The sequence below is a fragment of the Peromyscus leucopus genome, chromosome 1 (assembly GCF_004664715.2).
Source record: "Peromyscus leucopus breed LL Stock chromosome 1, UCI_PerLeu_2.1, whole genome shotgun sequence".
NCBI classification, from domain to species: Eukaryota; Metazoa; Chordata; class Mammalia; order Rodentia; family Cricetidae; genus Peromyscus; species Peromyscus leucopus.
The window spans coordinates 106,580,803-106,600,365 of record NC_051063.1 but is presented as its reverse complement, the minus strand read 5'-3'; the positions used below and the strand labels follow the sequence as shown (position 1 = coordinate 106,600,365).

Here is a 19,563-nt window from a genome sequence, read left to right as displayed (position 1 = left end):
GTGAACCCCTTAAGAATGGCCCCCGAATATCTGGAGGACGTGCAAGCAGGCACTGGCAACTTGCAGCTGTGCCTCCCTTGTGCCCCAGGGTAGGGGTGGACCTGTCTGAACCCCAGGGACCAAGGCTGGGAACCCAGGCCTAAGTTCTAGTCCTGTGTGACCTTGGGCAGGTCACCAACCCTCTCTGAACTCATGTCTTCTTCTGTTGCTGAGTAGATTCAAAGCCTGCCTGTTCCCCACAGCTTTCTTGTGCTTAGTGTGTCCAGCAGAAGGGAAGCCTGGTGGTTCCACAGCACTTCACAGTTAGTAAAAGCACCCCTTCATTTCAGCCAGTCCTCCAGTTACGAAGCCAAGAGCCACTGAGCATGGGACTCCTAATCCCATCTGGCAGAGGACACAGAAGCTCAGAGTCAGGGTTCAAACCCACATCCCCAGTCTTGGATCCCAGCCAAGATCTGTCAGCTCTGAAGCAGCCTTGGTGATGGGTAAGTAAGTACATGGACCCTCAGGCTGGAACAGAACCAGCCCTACTAGGAGAAACCACACAGGGTTTGAGGGGAGGCTTGCAGCCCGCTGGATTTGCTGTGTACTTACTTACTCTTCACAATTCAGCCTCGGCCACCTGCCCTCTGGGTGGCCCGAACCACTCACTCTTCCCCCTCTCTGCCCTGGTGACTTGGATGCCCTGCCTGATTCAGTCAGTGCTGAGACTCCGGGGGCCCACAGGCACATCATTACTACCTCAGAGAACCCCAGTTCTATTTGGATGTTCTCCCCACTCCCAGCACTCAGACTAGATCCCATCTGCTTTAAGCCGGTCCGCACAGGGCATCCCTGGAGAGACTGTAATTAGATGGAAAGAGGCCGCAAGTTGTCCCATTCAGAGTAAAGAAAAGGAATTCCAACCCAGGCCAGGAAAATCATCTTCACTGGCTCCCTTTAGCCAGATAACCACAGGCAAGCATGCGGGTCTCCACAGCCATGGGCAGCCATCGAGATCTACAGCCAAGGAGCACAACAGCCATCCTGGGAACTAGCTGAGGCCGGGAGAGACGGGCAGTCCAGTGCTGTCGATGGCAACTGTTCATGTGGGGGTGGGGTGGGAGGAGGCGGCCTCGCCCTGCAGCCAGGTGACGTCTATTTAGCCCAGGAGGACAGGGTTTGCTGTCAAAGGCTGTCAGTCACCCTGGGCTCTCTGTCATCTCGCAGCCCTGATGCACAGAGGGGAAATGGGCCCGGCTCCCCCACCCTGGCTCGCTGCAGGCCCTTGGCACCCAGCCAGAGCCCACAACTTGTTCACAGCTTTTTGGAAGTCCTGCGTTCTTCCTCTCTGTTCTGCCAGCTGAGACAATTCCGCTCTCCTGCATCTGGTCTCTGGCCTGGGCCCAGGCCACCCCACTGCTGTTCGGGCTGCAAGATGGGTAAGGTGGAGAGACAGAGCTGGGACCCCGAGCCCCCATCCTGGCATTCCCTTTGCTGAACACCAGGGTCCTCCCCGCTCTTCCCCGAAGAAACCCCGGCTGCCTGGCTGCCTGTGGAGCATAAAGATCTTCAGAGACGAGCCAATGCAACCTTCTTGGGGCAGAATAGTGGAAACGGAGGCCTGGATGTAGGCAAGAGATCTGTTCCAGGTCACATTCAGCAGCCTGGATTCCAGGTAGCCCAGGCTCTAGGCCAGGTTTTGTCTGCAAACTGTTAGAATATTTTCCATTCTGTGTCACCGCTATCACTCATCTCCATGCTCTCGTTTGGATTCCCTTGTCACAGGGTGTTGAGATACAGTCTCCAAACGGAGTGGCCTCTCCCTGCATTTACCTAGTTTCCACCTCAATCTTGCCCCCATCCATCCCTAGCAGCCTCAGGATTATTCTCACTTCGGACATTACTGCCACGCCCAGCTTTACCGTCTGTGGGATAGGACTCGGGGTCTCTGGACTTGGTTTGGAGAGCCCGACTGCCCACCCCATCTGCCAAAAGCTATGTTCCTATCACTGCACTCACTCGTCCCTTCTTCCAGGTAGCCCCCCCCCAAGTCCCACCATCTTTGACTTGTGCAGTCCTTCACAGAGTGGGAGGCTCTGACCCCAGCGTTTGCTCACCCACCGCCCTGTGAGTGCTCACAGACCTGCTCAGCACCCACACCGCCCCTCCCCTTTGTTAGTTCCCCCTCTGCCTGTGTGTGGCTTCCTCCCGGTGGCTCCAGGTCATCTGTCTATAGCCCTGGAAAGACAGAGAATACGAGTGGATGCCAGGAGAGGCCCAGTTCTTGTTCAGGGTGGGCCACACCCCATCCATCTTCTAGGCGGCCTTGGGTGTGTGTCTGGACTAAAGATCACAGACAGACTCTGAGAAGCAGGCCAAGGCAGGGACTCTACAGAGTCATGGGGCAAAACTTAACTGACTCCCCTCTGAGTGTGGCCAAGAAAAACCATGAACTTAGATCTCAGGGCTGGGATTCCAGGAACCAATTCTAAGGGGTAAAAATCCAGTGTGAACAAAGATCAACATGGTAGAATATTTTCATAACAGCAAAAATCTGGAAATAATCTGGAAGTTGGGCAGTAACAGAAAAGAAATACATTAAAGCATATTGAAATAGGGAAGGCAATGTATGGCCATTCGTCTGCAGAGTTGTCGTGAATGGGATGTGTGGTTTGGATGTTGGCTGCCCCTCCCAAAGGTTCATGTTTTGGAAGCTTGGTCTTTAGGTGGTGATGTGAGAGCAGATGGAATGTTTAAGAAGCCAAGCCTAACATGAAGTCCTTAGGTTGCTGGAGACGTGTCCTCAAAAGAGATTAATGTAGCTCTCGTGAGAGGTTGCAGAGCCTGAGTCTGGCCCACGCATCTGTCCTGGGGAGTTTTCCACTGCTGTGGTAAAGACACAACCAAAGCAACTGAGGGAGGAGAGGGTTCATTTCCCCTCAGCTCTCTGTGCACCACCAAGGCCGGTCAGGCACTCAAGGCAGACACCTGGAGGCCAGAACTCAAGCAGAAACCATGGGAGTGCATTGCTCACTGGCTTGCCCCTATGGCTCCCTCAGTCTGTCTTTTTATGTCTTCCAGGACACCTGCCCAGGGGCAGCACCATGGCAGGTGAGGTAGGCCCTCCCACATCAATCATTAATCAAGAAAATGCCCCACAAACGTGCCTACAGGCCAATCTGATGGAGGCATCTTCTCAATCAAGAATTCCTCTTTCCAGGTAAGTCTAGGTTTGTGTCAAATGGACAAAAAATCACCCATCACACCAGCTCTCCAGCTTCCTGTTCCGGATGTCCTCCCTCCACATCCATTCTCCACCCTCTGTGTGAGACCCTCACCAAGGTCAGGCCCTCACTGTTTAGACTTCCAGCACCCAAAATTGTGAGGTAACGAAGCTTTTTTTTTTTTTTTTTCAAGTAGCTTGTCTCTGACAATTCATTATTGACTAAAACACACAGAAAGTGTTAGGGAAGAAATAACAGAGGACTGGCAGGCCGCTTGGTAGAAAGATACTTGCCATGAAGCTTGATGGCCTGAGTTCAATCCTTGGGACCCACCCACATCGTGGAAGGAGAGAACCGACTCCCACAAGGCGTCCTTTGACCTCACACAAGCACTTAGCACAAGCACCCCCACGCATACACACACAAATAAATAGATTAAGTTTTTTAAGGAATTAAAAAGAGTATAAAGCCATGGGTGGAATAATCAAAGCTGGCAGAAAAAAAGCATAAAGTATTTGAGGGAATGAACTAAACAGCCAAAAATGGGTGGCAAGGTGGAAAAGCTGAATTTTTTGTTTACACTTTCTTGTGCTCTCTAAACTCTCTGCTGGACGCTGCTATTCACTTTTTAGTCAGAAAAAAAATATTTTAAATTAGACAAAGAGAAACAAATGAGATCAACTCTAGCCCCAGCTCTGATGCCTAATGGACATATGACCTTGTCAAGTCAGCCACCCTCTTTAACACTTCATTTCCTCATCTGTTTACCTACCTGGTGTGTGTGTGTGTGTGTGTGTGTGTGTGTGGTGTATGCATGCGTGTGTATGTGGTATGTGTGTGTGTATGTGTATGTGCGTGTGTGCATATGTGTGTGTGTGTGTGCATGGATGTGTATGTGTTGTGTTTGTGTTTTCATTCCTTTGTTCTAGAGCTCTCTCAGGGCTCCATGCTGGGCACTGGGGACCCAGAAGTGAATCAGGCCCTGAACATATAGAAATCTGTAAAGTGTCCACACGATCATATTAAAACTGGGCCAAGATGCTATTTTTCATCTATCAGACTGGCGACGAGCCAAAGGCCGGAGAGCAGACCCTCCTCAGCAGTACCGTGGGAAAACTGGCCTTCTCACACACCCTGTCTGATGGGAATATGGAATGGTGGAGCCATATATGGAGGGGAATTCGGTAATTTCTAGAAAATTACATACATTACATTTCTCTTCTAGGAATTGATTCCAAAGATACGCTGGCAAAAACAAACCACTCGCATGAAGCTGCCGTGGCCGGGCTCTCTGCAGTGTGAAAACTTGAAGGGCCATTAGTAGGGGAGGTTTGTCCAGGAGGGAAGGGGGGCTCAACATCAGGGGAGAGAATAAAGTTGGATAAAATATGTATGATGCATTATCATTATCAAAAAAAGGATACATAGCCAGGTGCCGGTGGCGCACGCCTTTAATCCCAGCACTCGGGAAGCAGAGCCATGTGGATCTCTGTGAGTTCAAGGCCAGCCTGGGCTACAGAGTAAGATCCAGGACAGGCATCAAAACTACACAGAGAAACCCTGTCTCAAAAAAAAACCAAAAACATAAAAAAGATACATAAACATGTGAATGTTTTCTTTAATTAAAACACTCTAGGCCCTCTGCTTATTGTTACAGTTGTGTAGCTTGGTCCTCTTGTGGGACTCCTAACAGTGGGAGCAGGGGCTGTCTCTGACTCTTTTGCCAGCTTTTGGGACCCTTATCGTCATACTGGGTTGCCTCATCTAACCTTCAACTTGATATGCCATGATATGTTTGGTTGACATCCATGGGAGACCTGCCCTCCTCTGAATAGAAACGGAGGAGGAATGGAAGGGGGGGGCAGAGGAGAGATTGGGTGGACTGGGAGGAGAGGAAGGAGGGCAAACAGTGGTTGGGTTGTAAGATAGATAGATAGATAGATAGATAGATAGATAGATAGATAGATAGATAGATAGATAGATAGATAAAATACATTTAAAAACATTAAGAAATTGCTATCTGTACAAGAGGGAAGAAATGGGGTTAAAGAGCAGATATAAAACATCTTCACTGAAAATACCTAATGTAGAATATTTTTAGAAACAAGAAGATACATTTCATAAGAAAACAGAAAATTAGGCCTGCTAAGATGGTTCACGGGGCAAAGGCACCTGGCGCCGAGCCTGCCGTCCCAGGAACGTCCCAAATGGAGGCAGGAGAGAAGCAATTCTCCCATCGGTCATCACGTCGATACTGTTAGGAAGTGAGATTTCCAGCATTAGGGAGTAGACATCCTAATAGAGATGCTGTATTTGGTTGTTTTCTCAGACAGTCTCATATAGCTTAAGTTAACCTCTAACTTACTACATAGTTAGTTAAATCAGAGTGGATGAGAGGAATTTGACTCTGTAGATGTATTCGGGCTGACATATAGGAAGAAGAAATTATCAATTAAAACATCATTAGTGCCAGTCCTGGTGGCACACGCCTTTAATCCCAGCACTTGGGAGGCAGAGGCAGGCAGATCTCTGTGAGTTCCAGGCCAACCTGGGCTACAGAGCGAGATCCAGGACACTCAGAGTTACATAGTGAGACTCTGTCCCCAAGTAAATGAATAAATAAGCCATTGTCTTACAAGAGCCTAATGAAATGATAGACATGGATCGAGCCCCTCAAAGGCTTCTTCTACGGGCACAGAAGAAGAACATCAAACATCAGAGTGCCGAGCTTTCTGAAGAGCATCCACAAAGCTTGCAGTCTGGCGTTCATCAAGCCATTAGCCCTGACTCCCAGTCCACAGTTAAAGTTGGGGGGAGCAAAAACGCCTTAAATGAGGGCTCGGCCGGCGGCTGGGTGGGTGAATGCCAGCTGCACGAGCCCCGGGCCTGAGTTTAAGTCCCCGGTGCCCCTGCAGAAAGCCGCGTGTGGTTGTACAGCTGCAACCCCAGCACTGTGGTGACGGGGGAGGAGGCTGCGGCTGCTGGCTGCCAGCCTAGCTCCAGGTTCAGGGAGAGAACCCGTCTCTCGGGAGCACAGAAAGAAAGACAGAGCAGGACCCCCAGTGTCCTCTTCTGGTCTTTACACATCAATAAGTAGACAGACAGACAGACAACACTTATAAAAGAATATGATAAATGGCACCATTGGACTCAAAAACTACATGGCCCAAATAACCCGCTTTATTCAACAGAGAAGTTAAAAAAAATAAGGAGAAAACTATGGATTTAAAAGGGCCAGAAAATATAACAAGCCAAATTCATTCAGGGACCTTGCTTGGGCCCAACGTTGAACAAAGATCATTTATTAGATAAATGTGGAGATTAATGATTGTATTATTATTAAAATTATTAAAATTCCTATTATTAAAATTAGGAACTGGGCTTGGTGGCCTATGCTTGTAATCCCAGCACTCGGGTTCCCTCAAATTTGAGGCCAGCCTGGGTTCCATAATGAGTTCCAGGTCAACCTGAGCTATGACCTGAGAGCCTGCCTCAACATAACAACAAAGCAAGAGAGGGTCCAGAGAGATGGCTCAGTAGGAAAAGGCTCCTCCTGCTGCGAAGCCTGCTGACTCCAGTTCAATCCCCACTATCTGCATGGTGGAAGGGCAAACCAATTGTACTCTGACCTACACACGAATTAGAGGGATGTACACACACAGAGAGAGAGAGAGAGAGAGAGAGAGAGAGAGAGAGAGAGAGAGAGAGAGAGAGAGATGGGGGAAGGAGACTGAATTATTATTATTATTATTATTATTATTATTATTATTATTAAAATAATTTATTTATGTGCATTGGTGTGAGCTCCTCAGGAACTGGAGGTACAAACAATTGTGAGCTGCCATGTGGGTGCTGGGAATTGAACTCAGGTTCTCTAGAAGAACAGTCAGTGTTCTTAACCAATGAGCCATCTCTCCAGGCCTATTATTATTATTACTATTATTATTCAGGGAACAGTATTCTGGGAATGCCATCCAGGTTACAATACTTACAGACAAAAGCCCTTGGTGTTTTGGATTGCCCCAAATAACCCAACAAAGGAGAAGCTGGGGGCATACACTCTTGTGAGTTGAAAATGGGTAAGGATTATGTGGGACTCTTCATCCTCCTATTTTTGTTGTGTGCTTGAAAATTTCCCTCCCAGGGAGGGAGAGGGCAGCTGAGTTTCCCTGGGGTGACCACCAGCAGGGATGAGCAGGTGGGAGGTGGAGCCCAGCCCAGGACAGAGCAGGAGAGGGTGTGAAAAGGGTTATTGTCTGCATTTCTACATTCTCTGTGCCAAGGGGCCTTTGAGCGGCAGCAGCAGCAGAGAGGAGGGTGGGTGACATGGAGTTGCCCCCAGTGCCCACCTAAGGAGCCCTAGGAGGGCTGCAGCTGACGAGCGACTTCATAGAGTCTGTGCATTATCGATGTTACCAGGCATGGACTGGAGAAAAGGGTTAGGATGTGTGGGGGAGACTGAGCTGAAGCTGGACCTGCCCTGGAGAAGGACAAGGGGGCCCACACTTGGAGTCGCCTGGCAAGGGCAGGTGTGAGTGTTACTGCAAGGAGGAGGGTGCTGGGGGGCAGTCTGTCCAGGGGGAGGATGGGTTCTGGGCTGGGCAAAGTGGTGTCTGTGCGGGGCCATTGCTAAAATGGATGAGGTAGATGGTACCCTCCATCCATGGATCTGCACTGGCCTACAAGTCTTGGGCCCTCTCCACCTTAGCGGGCCTCATCTCTAAGGCAAGGGCCTGGAGCCACAGATGAGAGGGCTGCAAGTCTACCCTGGGTGCATTTGCATCTCGCCTGCAAGGGGGTCACGAGTTCTCCTCAGGCCTCGCTGAAAATCCAGTTGTGTGATGTCAATGGCATTTCCCTTCAGAAAAAGGAAATGAGCTTGATGTGGCACATTACCAGGAAAGGAAAGTTAGGCCAGCCCCACCCTGCAACCCTGTGCTTCCCTCACTGGGCCGGCGGAGCCAGCCCCCTCCCCTGCCTGGACTCATGTCAGCATTCAGACGGAGGCCCCAACACAGCCGCTTGACTTCCCAGCATGACTGGGCCACCCCCAACAGAATCAGCACCTCTTCTGGTGCCCGTGGCTCAGCCCCCAACCATACTGGGGGACTGAGGTTGCTGCGGGGGATTCATGAAATGTCAGAAGGCGAATCCTTTGTACATGAAGAGATTGAGGCCCCAAGAGAAAGCAGGATTTGGCCAAATTCACAGGGCAAGACAGAGGAGAATGCAGGTCCAGGTCATGTGGCACCTGGAGACAGGTGTTTCCAGAAAGTCTCTATAGGACCTCCAGTAGGCTGTTCCTGGCAGCTGTCCCCAGATGATCACTCTCCAGGAACAAGCGTTAAGTGCCTCTGTTAAACTAAGGCATTCTACAGCAGGTGGTGGTGGCGGCGGGAGGGGGGGGGGCGGGGGCGGCGCACGCCTTTAATCCCAGCACTCAGGAGGCAGAGACAGGTGAATCTCTGTGAGCATGAGGACAGCCAGGACTACACAGAGCAACCCTGTCTTGAAAAAAAAAAACAAAATGAAGCCATTCTCTGATCTTTAACTTGGCCTCTGAAACATTCTTTAAAGTGCTATTTTGCATACAAAATGAAAACAAATATCAATCTGTCTGATATAACTTTAGAATGCTTTAGAATTTTTATTGCACGTGTGTGTGCACACGCCCATGGCACGCGTGTGGAGGACAGAGGACAGCTTGTAGGAGCTGGTTCTCTCCTTCCCCTATGTGGGACTTAAGGACTGAATTAGGGTCATCAGGCTTGGCAACAAGCACCTTTACTGGCCGAACCATCTCACCAGTCCCGTGTGCTTCTGAGTTGGAAAAACCAGTGGTAAATTTAACACATTTAGCATTTAAATCCAACAGACTGGCCACTTGGAACATCAATTGGGGGTTGATCATGGGTTGACACACGTTTAGAAAAATGCCTCACGCTCCCTGAGGGCCTGCTCAGCCTCCCTCCTTGCAACCATGCCCCCCCCAATCTGGCCCTAGACCCTTTCCTCTCTCTACCCCTAACCCTTGGGCAGTCTGCATGCAGGAAGCCTCAGGGATTGGTTCCCTCGCTGAAGAATAAACTGATTCTCATGCTGAGCCTGAATGTCTCCAACGGCTGGATGGACCCATGAATGGTGACCAGCCATGGTAGCCCTGGTCACACAGACACATTGATGCTGTTACAGCTTGGAAACCCCCCTATCCCCAGCCTACCTTCGCTCTTCTTACAAAAGGTAACTCAGGTCATACTTTCCACCTCCCCCCTTCCCACCCTCCCCCTGCATGGAAGCCTTGACTTCCTACGCACCCAGGGGCTGGGGGTTTTTAGGGCTCAAAAGAGGCAGTGTGTGCCCATGGTGCATAGCAGTGGGGAGTCTGTACGTGTCTCCGCGTGTGAAGTCTTAGTGTGGGTATGCAGGTGTGTGGACAGGACTGGCACATTGTGCAGGTGGCTCAGGTGTGTGGTGGTGTTCCATGCGTGCAGATGTTTATTACCTGTGCTGGTTGTTATTGATATGAACATATGCAAAGGAAGTAAACATATATACTCATGTTTGCACAGATAAGCCCTTGTCTTCGTGAGAATCTATTGGTGTGCAAGATTTCACAGTTCAAACAAATTCCCTCTGAGATATGCACTTGCTTGTCACAAAAGTGTATGATGGTGGGATATTAATATGTGTAATGTTAATAATATGTAATATGTGATGTCAATAGGTGTAAATTTGTGCATTTTTGTGCTTTTTGCAAGTGCATGCATCTAAGTACACTAATGTGCATAAGTGTGTGGGCATATGTATGTTCACGTAAGGTTTCTGGGATTTGGGGGGCATCCTGATGTAGGAATATGAGTAGGTGTTCTGCCTGGGTTTGTGCTTGGTTGAATGAGTGTGTGCTAGAGCTCCTCAAGCCTGTGAGGGGTGCATTTGTGAGGCAAGTGTGCCCATGTGTGTGGCACTTATGTGTGAGTGCACATGGCAGTGGTAGCTCTCGCTGCCTTTTCTTTCTTTTTCTCTTGGGAAAAATTACACAACGTCCTCGAGTCCTAACCATGGCTAGTGGTGCTTCCAGGAATATGATTTCCTGGGGCCCAAAAAGTTGGGGGGCCCTGTGGGGTAGGGGTGGGGCTTGGGCCCCTCAGAGAACAGGGCAGAAGCCTTCAGGGCACTGCAGTAAACCAGACTGGTGATGTGGACAGCAATGGCTCAGGCCCGAGCCCCGACCAAAGCTGTCCATGTGTGTGTACTGGGAGGGGCGCTGATCTTAAGCACAGCGCCTGGGGCTCTCAAAGCCCCTTTTGCTGGCTATGGCATGAAATAGCCCTGTAAGAGTCAACCTATGTGACAAGCAGGGGCGTAGCTCTGAGACCCAGGCTGCAGTGTCCCCTATGGTTAAACTGTGCACCCACATTCACATTCCCAGCTCATTCTTGTGAGCTTCCACCTGCTTGAGGAGGTTGAGGGAGAGTGAGCAAAGGCTAGCCCTGTTCTGTTCCTACCCTCCACCCAGCTTCCTTTCTGACAAGACTCACTTTTGCTCAGGTGAGAAGACTCCTAGAGGTGGTGAAAATGCACACTCCCATGCTTGCCATGGCCCACAGCCTTCTACACGAGGAGTCTGCATCAAGCCAGAAGACCGAGGAAGAAAGTGAGGTGTTCTCTGACCTCAGATGCCTGTCTTCCGTCATCAGAACAGTTGCTTGCTCTTCCGGACTCCGATGGCCGTGTTAAACCCCACATGTGGCTCTGTGGTTGCCCACAGAGCCTAAAAATAGCCAACAGGAAATGGGGAATCCCCACTGGTGAGTGGAGATGGCCCTTCCCAGGTGTCTGCTGACCTGCCTCCCCCAGTACTGTCTAGAGAGAGCTGAGTGTCTAGGAGGATGTACTGTAGGCCATGCTAAGCCTGGGGCATGGGTTATTTTATGTCACTGGACAGATGGGGGAAACTGAGTCTCTGGGAGATGGAATTACCCATTTGAAGCTAAGGAGTGCAGCTTTCTCGTGGCTGCTGTGCCTTCTTTATCTTGAGCAGGCCCTTCCGAATCACATAGACCTTGCTTTCAGCTGCAGCCTCCCTGGAGACTCCTGGTGGCCTTAGCTGCCTTACCTGTACCATAGGGGCTGTGTTGCCCACTTGTGGGAGGATTGTGGTGGGGATCCAGGGAAACAAGGCCCTTGGCACCCACAGCAGGGCCATAGCTGCTGCTAGAACTCAGCAGAGAGTGTCTGCCCTTTCACCACTTGAGACCAAGCTTCCAAAGTAGGAGGAGCCTGCAGTGTGTCCCCACCTCCCAGCCCCCATCAGAGAAGTGAAAGCAGCCACAAGAGTCCCAGAGAGCAGGCCCCTGTGACAGAATAGAACCTTCTACAGCTGACTTCTGGAGCAGTTCCAGTTCTTTGAACTGAAACCTAACCATTCCCCACGGGGAGATGGAGTCCATCACGCCTCCTCTGGGGACTGTCACCTTTGGAATTTCCTCAATGCAGAGGATGTGGCAGAAGTGACGCCACATCACTTCCTAAGCTTAACCTTAACTGAGGGCTGATGATGAGGATGATGACATCCCGTCATGAGAAAGCGCCTGCCTCAGCTGAAGTCGCAGCCAACAGCCAGCCTCGGAGGCGCGATATGCCTGTGAAGGACTCCTCTTCGTGTGATTCCGTCCCCCAGACTTCCCCCAGTCTAGGAAAGGTCACCTACAGCAGAAGCCAACTCTCCCCAGCCCTGCCAGAAGGCACGTTTGAGAGCAAAATAAATGTCATTGGTTCAAGCCCCTGTCTCAGGTGGCTGGTGACTCAACAGTGAGTCACAGGGAGAGCCTCACGGCAGCTCACGGTGGCAGGACCTGCCGTCACCTCGACGCCACAGATTGAGTTGCAGGGCCCAGGTAGGGGTCCTTGGACAGGTCACCAACTTTTATGACAAATCCCTGTTTGTCATATGAGAGCCTCTCAGGGGAACTGGGGTTTGAATGGATCAGCTGGAGGAAGGAAGGGTGAGTTTTAGGGGGCCTGGGTGAGAGAAGTTTGGGGGGTCCCCACTCTGTGTGCTCCCCCTCCAGTAAGGATCTCTCCTCAGGCTGCTCATGGACTGACCAAAATATAAGAGGAAGCCAAGTAAGGCTGGTCAGGCCCTGGCAGGCTCTGATCAAGGGTGAATGGGGAGCAGCAGAGAAGGGAACAACCTACAGGAGCTAGAAACTGTGGAAGACACCAGATGGGGATGAGTAAGAAGTCTGCCTCTGAGACTTCTCAAAAAGCGGGAGGCATGCCTTCCCTCTCCCTCCCAGTGCTATCTAGAAAGATTAAGTCAGGGAGGTTCCCAGACCGGAGGCGGAGGCTTCCTTATCAGCCATGTCTGGGGTACTCTGAACATGAACCTTCGTGCCTGCGGTCCAGGCCTGAGAAGACACAAAGCAGATGTGGTGTATCTTACTCCTGCAGGCCTGCCGGCCAATGGCTCCGGGGTCCTCCTCATCAGTATCCAATATGTGTGCTGCCCCTTGGAGCTACGCTGGGGTTCAGGGGGCCCGTGAAGCTTTTCTGTCAGCGCGGCCTGGCCAGCATACCCTGTGAAGAAGATGGCCTGCCTAGAGGGAAGAAGCATGACACATAGGCTGGCGAGCCTTGGGATCTGCAGAGTCCTTCATACCACTGGCTGCATGCCAGGTGCCACTCTGAGTGACTTCCATGCGTCACCTCATGTAATTCCCACAGGATTCCCCCCCGCCCACGGAGTAGTAGCAAGGGTGCCATTTCTACTTTGCAGAGAAGGGACCCAGGATGCTGGCCCAAGCTGCAGAGCTGTGGATGCAGGGCACAGCTGAAGGTCAGATGGTGGATCGGATCCCCAAACACTGCCCTACTGTGCCCCCCGTGAGAAACAGACGAGCAGAGCTGGGCGCGCAAGGAGCCTGACACACCCAGAGCCTCCAAGGGCTTCCGTGACCATCAAGGCTTGCATGCAGTGTGGAGGAATGAGAAGCCGAGGGCAGAGCAGGGGGCTCAAAGCCACCATCTGGGAAAATCTTTGGAAGAGATGACTTTTGAAATATTAGGAGGGTTTGCTAGGTAGATTGGATAGAGAGAAGAATGAGTCCTGGGCAGAGGGAGTCGGACCGTGGAAACCCTGAGGTCTGGCTGCTGTGAGGAATAGTACCAGTTGGAAGGGCTGGAGAACAGCCGCCCTCAGGCTTGCAAGAGCCAGCAAAACAGTAAGGGCCACCAGGATCATTCAGAGGAATTAGGTTTTGCCCCAAGAGTAGTGAGCTATGGACAGGCTTGGAAGAGAGGAGGATTTCCAGAAGATATCGTGAAGAGGTAAGAACGGAGGGGGAGATACTGTGGGGTATGCAGGTCTGAAGACAGCAGGCAAGCACTGGAGTTCATCAAAGGTAGGAAAGGGCGTGGTTGTCCGGGAAGGGGAGGCAGGGCACGTCGGAGCAGCTTGGGCACATCAGAGATGACAGCAGACAGAGGTTCTTAGAAAGTAGAACCAGGCTCAGCTGACAGGCTCTGCTGAGGACATACCAAGCATGGTTGTATGGGGGCCTGGTTCTGAGCTCAGCCCCGACCTGGGAAGAAGTACATACCAGGTCCTGACGGGAGAGGCTGGAGTGGATAGAAGGTGACTGGGCCCTTTCAGCAGAGTGTTGGCTGGGGTGACTAGGACAGAGGAGGACATGAAAAGATGCCTGGTATCGCCGGGCGGTGGTGGCGCACGCCTTTAATCCTAGCACTCGGGAGGCAGAGCCAGGCGGATCTCTGTGAGTTCAAGGCCAGCCTGGGCTACAGAGTGAGTTCCAGGAAAGGTGCAAAGCTACACAGAGAAACCCTGTTTCGAAAAACTAAAAAAGAAAAAAGAAAAGATGCCTGGTATCAAAACCGGAAGGACAAACACCGCACGGGCCCTGCCTGTCTGTAGGCTAGTTTATACCAGTGGTGGCTGAGGGTTCCACAGGCCTCTGCTCTGTGTTCTGTTCTGTGTGGAAGCTGGACCAGAAGGCTCCCTGCCCTTCTCTCTCTGACTTGCTGACTCGGCTTCCTCTGGTCCTAATGGACCTCAGACCTCCCCCAGCCTCAGAGCCTCTGCTAATCCACAGCTGGTATTACGCCCAGTGAACTTTCAGCGAGCAGGGAGGCCTCACTGTTTGTTCAAAGAGCAAACAAACAGGCTGCTGTTGCCAAGACTCAGCTTCTGCACTGCTGTTCAATTAGTCAGGCCTGGGAGAGGGACCAGCTCAGGGGCTCCCAGATCTCCCACTCCTCCACATCCCCGCCAGTTGTCTGAGGGTTGGGAGGGGAGACCTTAAGGCCTGGGAGTCTTCCCTTCAGCTTCAGGACCAGATCTTGGTACATCAAAGCCCCTGGGCCCAGACCAGGGATGCACAGCCCTGCTCCCTCAGAACCGGAGTGCAGGAGGAAGGCCGCTGGGCAGATGCATCGTGACCTTTTAACCCTCTTTACAGAATGCTGGGCACCATCCTCTGGCCCCACTCCCAGGGGCTCAGTGAGGAGGGGAGAGCCACGTGACTATGCAGACTGGACTCCGAGAGGGACTTGTGGCCATGCCACACAGCAAGTGTCAGGTCTGGTGCTTACAGGCCTTGCTGACAGTGACCTGGGCGCCTGTACCCCTGCATCCTGTCCCAGGGCGAAATGAAGAGAGGTACCAGGACAGGCCAAGCAAGCCTGGGGGCCATGTCCCCTCGCTGATGGTTCTGGGCCATGATCAGCTCTGGGTTCCTCTCCTCTCCCCTCTTTCCTCCTTTGTGCTCCAAGCTCCTGTCCTAAACACACCAGGCTCCCATCCCAGTGCCCTTATATAAGAGTTCCCTCCATTTAGAAGGGGTTCACCAAACCCTAGCCCCCTCCCAGGCCCATAGTTAGCCTTTCTTAATGTAGTCATCTTTTAAAATGACCACTTTTTATTTTTATTACTCTTATCTATTAAAAGTATACAATTCAAGATTTTGGTATATTCACAATCGGATAGTTGTCACCAACTCCAGTTTCAGAATATTGGCATTACCCTCCCTCCAAGACTCTGTCCTCCTCAGCAGTGACTCAGCCCCCGCCGAGTAGGGCAGCCACTATCTCTGTCGTTATGGGTTTGTCTGTTCTGGACAGTCCATGTGAATGAAATCACAGCATGAGGTCTTATGTCACTGGCTCCTTTCCCTCAGCCTCGTGTTCTCAAGGTTCATCCATGTTGTACTTCAGGACTTCACTCCTTACGTTGCCAAATACTATCCTATTACGTTGGATGATACCACACATGTAATTCCTGCGCCAGTGAGTAGGCATCTGAGTGACTTCCCCATCTTAGTTATTACGAAAAATGCTAGTGACCATGCATGTTCGCAAGTTTTTGTGTGGGCATATGTTTTCATTTCTCTTGGGAAAATTCCTAGGAATGGAATTGCTGGGTCATATGATCATGGTGTATAACCCTTTGAGGAACTACCAAACCCACCACATTGCCCAGTAGTGAATTAGGGTTCCAACACCTACACATTTCTGTCAACACGTTGACTCTTTTTAAAAATTATATCCTTTGTAGCTGGTGTGGCTAGCATGGCTGTGGTTGAGTTGTGTTTGTCTGATGGCTAGTGAGGTCATCTTTCCAGGAACCCACTGGGCACTGCACAATCTAGGGACATAGCTCCCCAGTTCTGTAAGTGTTCTTTATGTATTAGAGATACGAACCTCCCACTGGATACATGATTTACAAAACTGTTTCCATTCTGCGTGTTTCAGCTTTACTCTCTTGATGGTTTAATTTGAAGAACAAAAGCTTTATTTATTTTTTTTTATTTTTTGGACAATCTAACTTTCCTTTCATTGCTTGTGCTCTTGGTACCATATTTAAGAAACCATTCAAGACCACAAGGACTTGAGACAATGTGTTCTCCCCAGAGTCTTACAGGGTCAGTTCTTACAGACTTGGATACATTTGGAGTTAGTTTTTGTATTGGTGTGAGGTAGGAGATTGACTTCATTCCTTAACATGTGTGCATCCAGTCGCCACAGTTCCCGTGTCGGAAAGTCTGTGAAATGAGATTGGTGGCATTACTGAAAACCAATTGCCCGCAAATGTCCTTCCATTTGAACTCAAGCATTATTTCCCTAGGAACCATGGCTGACAGCCTCCACACCCTGACCTCATCATGTCTGGATTCCAAGTATATACATATATATCACACAGAGAGTAGCATGGGCTGTGTTTATATAATGGCATACAAACTAACAGAGGATGAGCTACACAATATATTCACAGTTTGTAGATAACTCATATACAATAGCATGATTAAAAGATACATTTATATACGAAGTGCAAACAAGCATACAGTCCTGAGCCAAATATTGGAGGTTCAAAGTCAGCTCTGACTTTTAATAACTGCCTGGCCCCTGTGTGCATTGTTTGCCTATCTGTGTCTCAGTTTCCTCATCTATAAATTGGAGGTTTACCTAACTCATGGGGATGTCATGGTAACATGTAAAGGATACGGCATATGAAGTGCTAACAACGGATCTGTTATTAAGCATGCCATTCCTTAAGCTTTAAGATCTGAGGACAGGGACCCTGTGTGTTTTGGGTTCCACTGTGTCTCCATACACAGTGAGGCCTGGTACAGGGAGGGCACTGGATGCATACTCCTTGGATTAATGAGTGAATAAAGGCATGTATGCATGAATGAGCCACAGACGGTTCTAATCCCACTCTCCCACTGTCTGGCTTGGAATTCTCTGGACCTCTATAAAGAGAGAGAGCATTGGAGTCATGGGTGATGTTTCTGTCTTTGGATGCAGAACTATTAAGTTAAGAGGAGCCCACTTTAAAAAGCAGGTGGAGGAAGCTGCTGTGGGAGAGATACCATGGGATGCCTAGTGTGCCTTCCTCTGTGAGTACCCCAAAGACTTCCCAGAGCCTGCTGCACAGTGTGCAAACTGCCAATGCTCCCCGTGTGCTCCCCAGCTCCCAGCAGCCCATGATTCAGAGGCAGCTGATGTCTGAAGCACTTAATTCAGGCCAAATGCTGGAGGTCTGGGTCTTGAGGCTCGTGGGAGGTAGAGAAACACATTCCAAGGGGAAAGTGCCTTCTTCCCACAGAAAAGGAAGATGTGGAGTGCCCTGAAACTCCCTGCTCCCCAAATGGAACAGTACCTCTGCTCTCGTGTCCTTCTTCCTTAGCATCTCCCAACACACAGGAAGATACTCTGACCGCTAAGTTCAGGCTTCCTCCTGCCTACCTCTGCCAAGCACCTGCCCGCGTCACCCAGACACCCTCATTTCACCTGGCAGGTGATCTCTGGGAGGCCAATGGGTGAATGAGTGATCCAAGGTCATAGCACACCAAATGCTGGCAGAGAGAAGACTAGACACCAAGGCCCCTGACTTCATGCTCAAACTCTTACCCTATGCCACACTCCACCAGCAGGACATCAGTGCGGCACGGTAGCCCGAGAGACCAGGGGAGGAGCAGCCCAAGAAGTACCTAGGGCCAGCTACATCCTGTAGCCGCTAGAAGACAGAAAGCCCGGGAAGGTGTCCCAGGCAAGTCCCTGGGTCAGAGGCGCCTGGCCACAGGCAGGGGCAGCCTGGGAATGGAGTGGTCCAGGTGTGTGAGTGACAGTCTCAAGAACGGGAACTTCAGAGTTAGGCGTGTTTGCCCAGGTCACCAACAACCTGTACCGGCCCCAGTGTCTTCCACCAGTGACCTAAAACAATAGTGTCCCCACTGCTGAGCTGCTGTGAGGAGAAGGGAGGCAAAGTCTTGAACTCTGCCAGCATGGCGTCACCACACAAACCCCAGGACCTGATTGTCCTTGGTGCCGGGGTGCTGTCAGTTGGGCCAACAGGAAGAGTGTGGCCTTCCACACCCCCTGGGCCTTAGAGTTCACTAAGTTTATCCATCTCCAAGTTAAACACGTCTCTACCCAAGAGAAAGCCAATTGTTAACACGGGCAGTGGGCAGAATGGAGTCAGGGTGTGGCATGACGCACTGGGAGCTGCTGGCCAACACAGGACTCTGCTGAGTGGACCTTCGCTTCAGGACATGAACTTGATTTGTCTAAGGGAATGAACAGAGGTAGAACGATGTTTCATGGATGTAAGGAGAAGGCACTGGCTTCCTGGTTGTCTCGTTTTCAGTCTGTAAGTTATTAGGACAAGTTACTAACTCTTCCTGAGCCTCAGTTTCCCCACCTGACAAATAGGGAAAATGGGGTTCTCTGACTCAGGTCACCGCTGACAGGGCAAGCACTTTGACCAGCCCAGCCATCTCTACTCCAGGGGTGTAGGGTCCACTCCATCTGGGTCTTCAGGATGTCGATGAGGTGCTGGGGAAGGTCCTTCCAGCAGGGCATCTGGGAGCACTTCTGGAGGTGGGAGCTGAGCCAGGGAGAAGGGGGAAGATGACCCAGATAGAGGGAACAGCTTAAGTAGAACCGCAGGGCCACACATGACAGCGGTGATTTGGGGCAGACAGTGAGATGCCTGCAAGACCAGGCAGACTACAGGATGAAGTCGCAGCTGGGAAGCTCACAAGCTGCTTCGTGTCACTTCAGCAGGCAGGGTGACTAGAAGGGAGGCTCTAGCCCATTAGTCTGCCTTTCCCTGTGCTGGATGCCACTTCCTGGAAGGGCTTCTGGATCTATTCTGAGCCCTCCCGTGGGACGGGGTGGGCCACGAGACTGTCAGCTTGACCTGGGCTTCCTGACATTCATCCCAGAGGCAGGTTCTCCCAGGGCGGAGTTCTCCCAGGCCCCAGTCTATCCACCCCACAGGAGGGGTGGTGGGAGTGGGTGTGACCCACGTCTAGGATTATTCCCCGAACAGCCAAAAAAAGCCAGAAGAGACGCCCACAATAGTAATAAAAATAACAATTCCTTAAATGTGTTCAGAAGCACGGGACGGCTGTGCAGTACTCCGCCCCCTTGTGAGGTCACTAGTCTCTTCCTCTGTGTGGAGGAGAGAGAGACCGGCAGGGAAGCGGCTCCCCTGAGGCTGTGCAGGCTGGTCATTCTGAGACAGCATCTTCAACTGGGGGATCCCAGTTGGCAGGGAAGGGGACAGCAGCCCGGTGTGTTAAGGGGACACTTAGGGAGGGGACCACTGCCTGGGGGCATTAACCCTGTGATTCTCGACATCTTTTTTTTTTTTTAAGTTACATTTGCTATATTTAATATTTTTGTATTTGTATGTTGTGTGTGTGTGTGTGTGTGTGTGTGTGTGTAGGTCAGAGGACAACTTTCAGCAATCAGTTTTCTTCTCCCTCCGCTTGGGTTCCGGTGATCAAACTCAGGTTGTGAGATGAGGAAGCAAGTGCCTTTCCCTCCTGAGCTG

General features: G+C 50.9%; 1 long non-coding RNA gene across 1 annotated transcript; it reads left to right on the top strand.

Annotated features, from left to right (window-relative positions):
• The first annotated feature begins 1,140 nt into the window (after nt 1–1,140).
• Nucleotides 1,141–4,569, top strand: LOC114698660. The gene is made up of 3 exons (XR_003735393.2): nt 1,141–1,421; nt 3,064–3,202; nt 4,432–4,569. It is a non-coding gene; the product is annotated as an uncharacterized LOC114698660 (long non-coding RNA).
• Nucleotides 4,570–19,563: the final 14,994 nt, after the last annotated feature.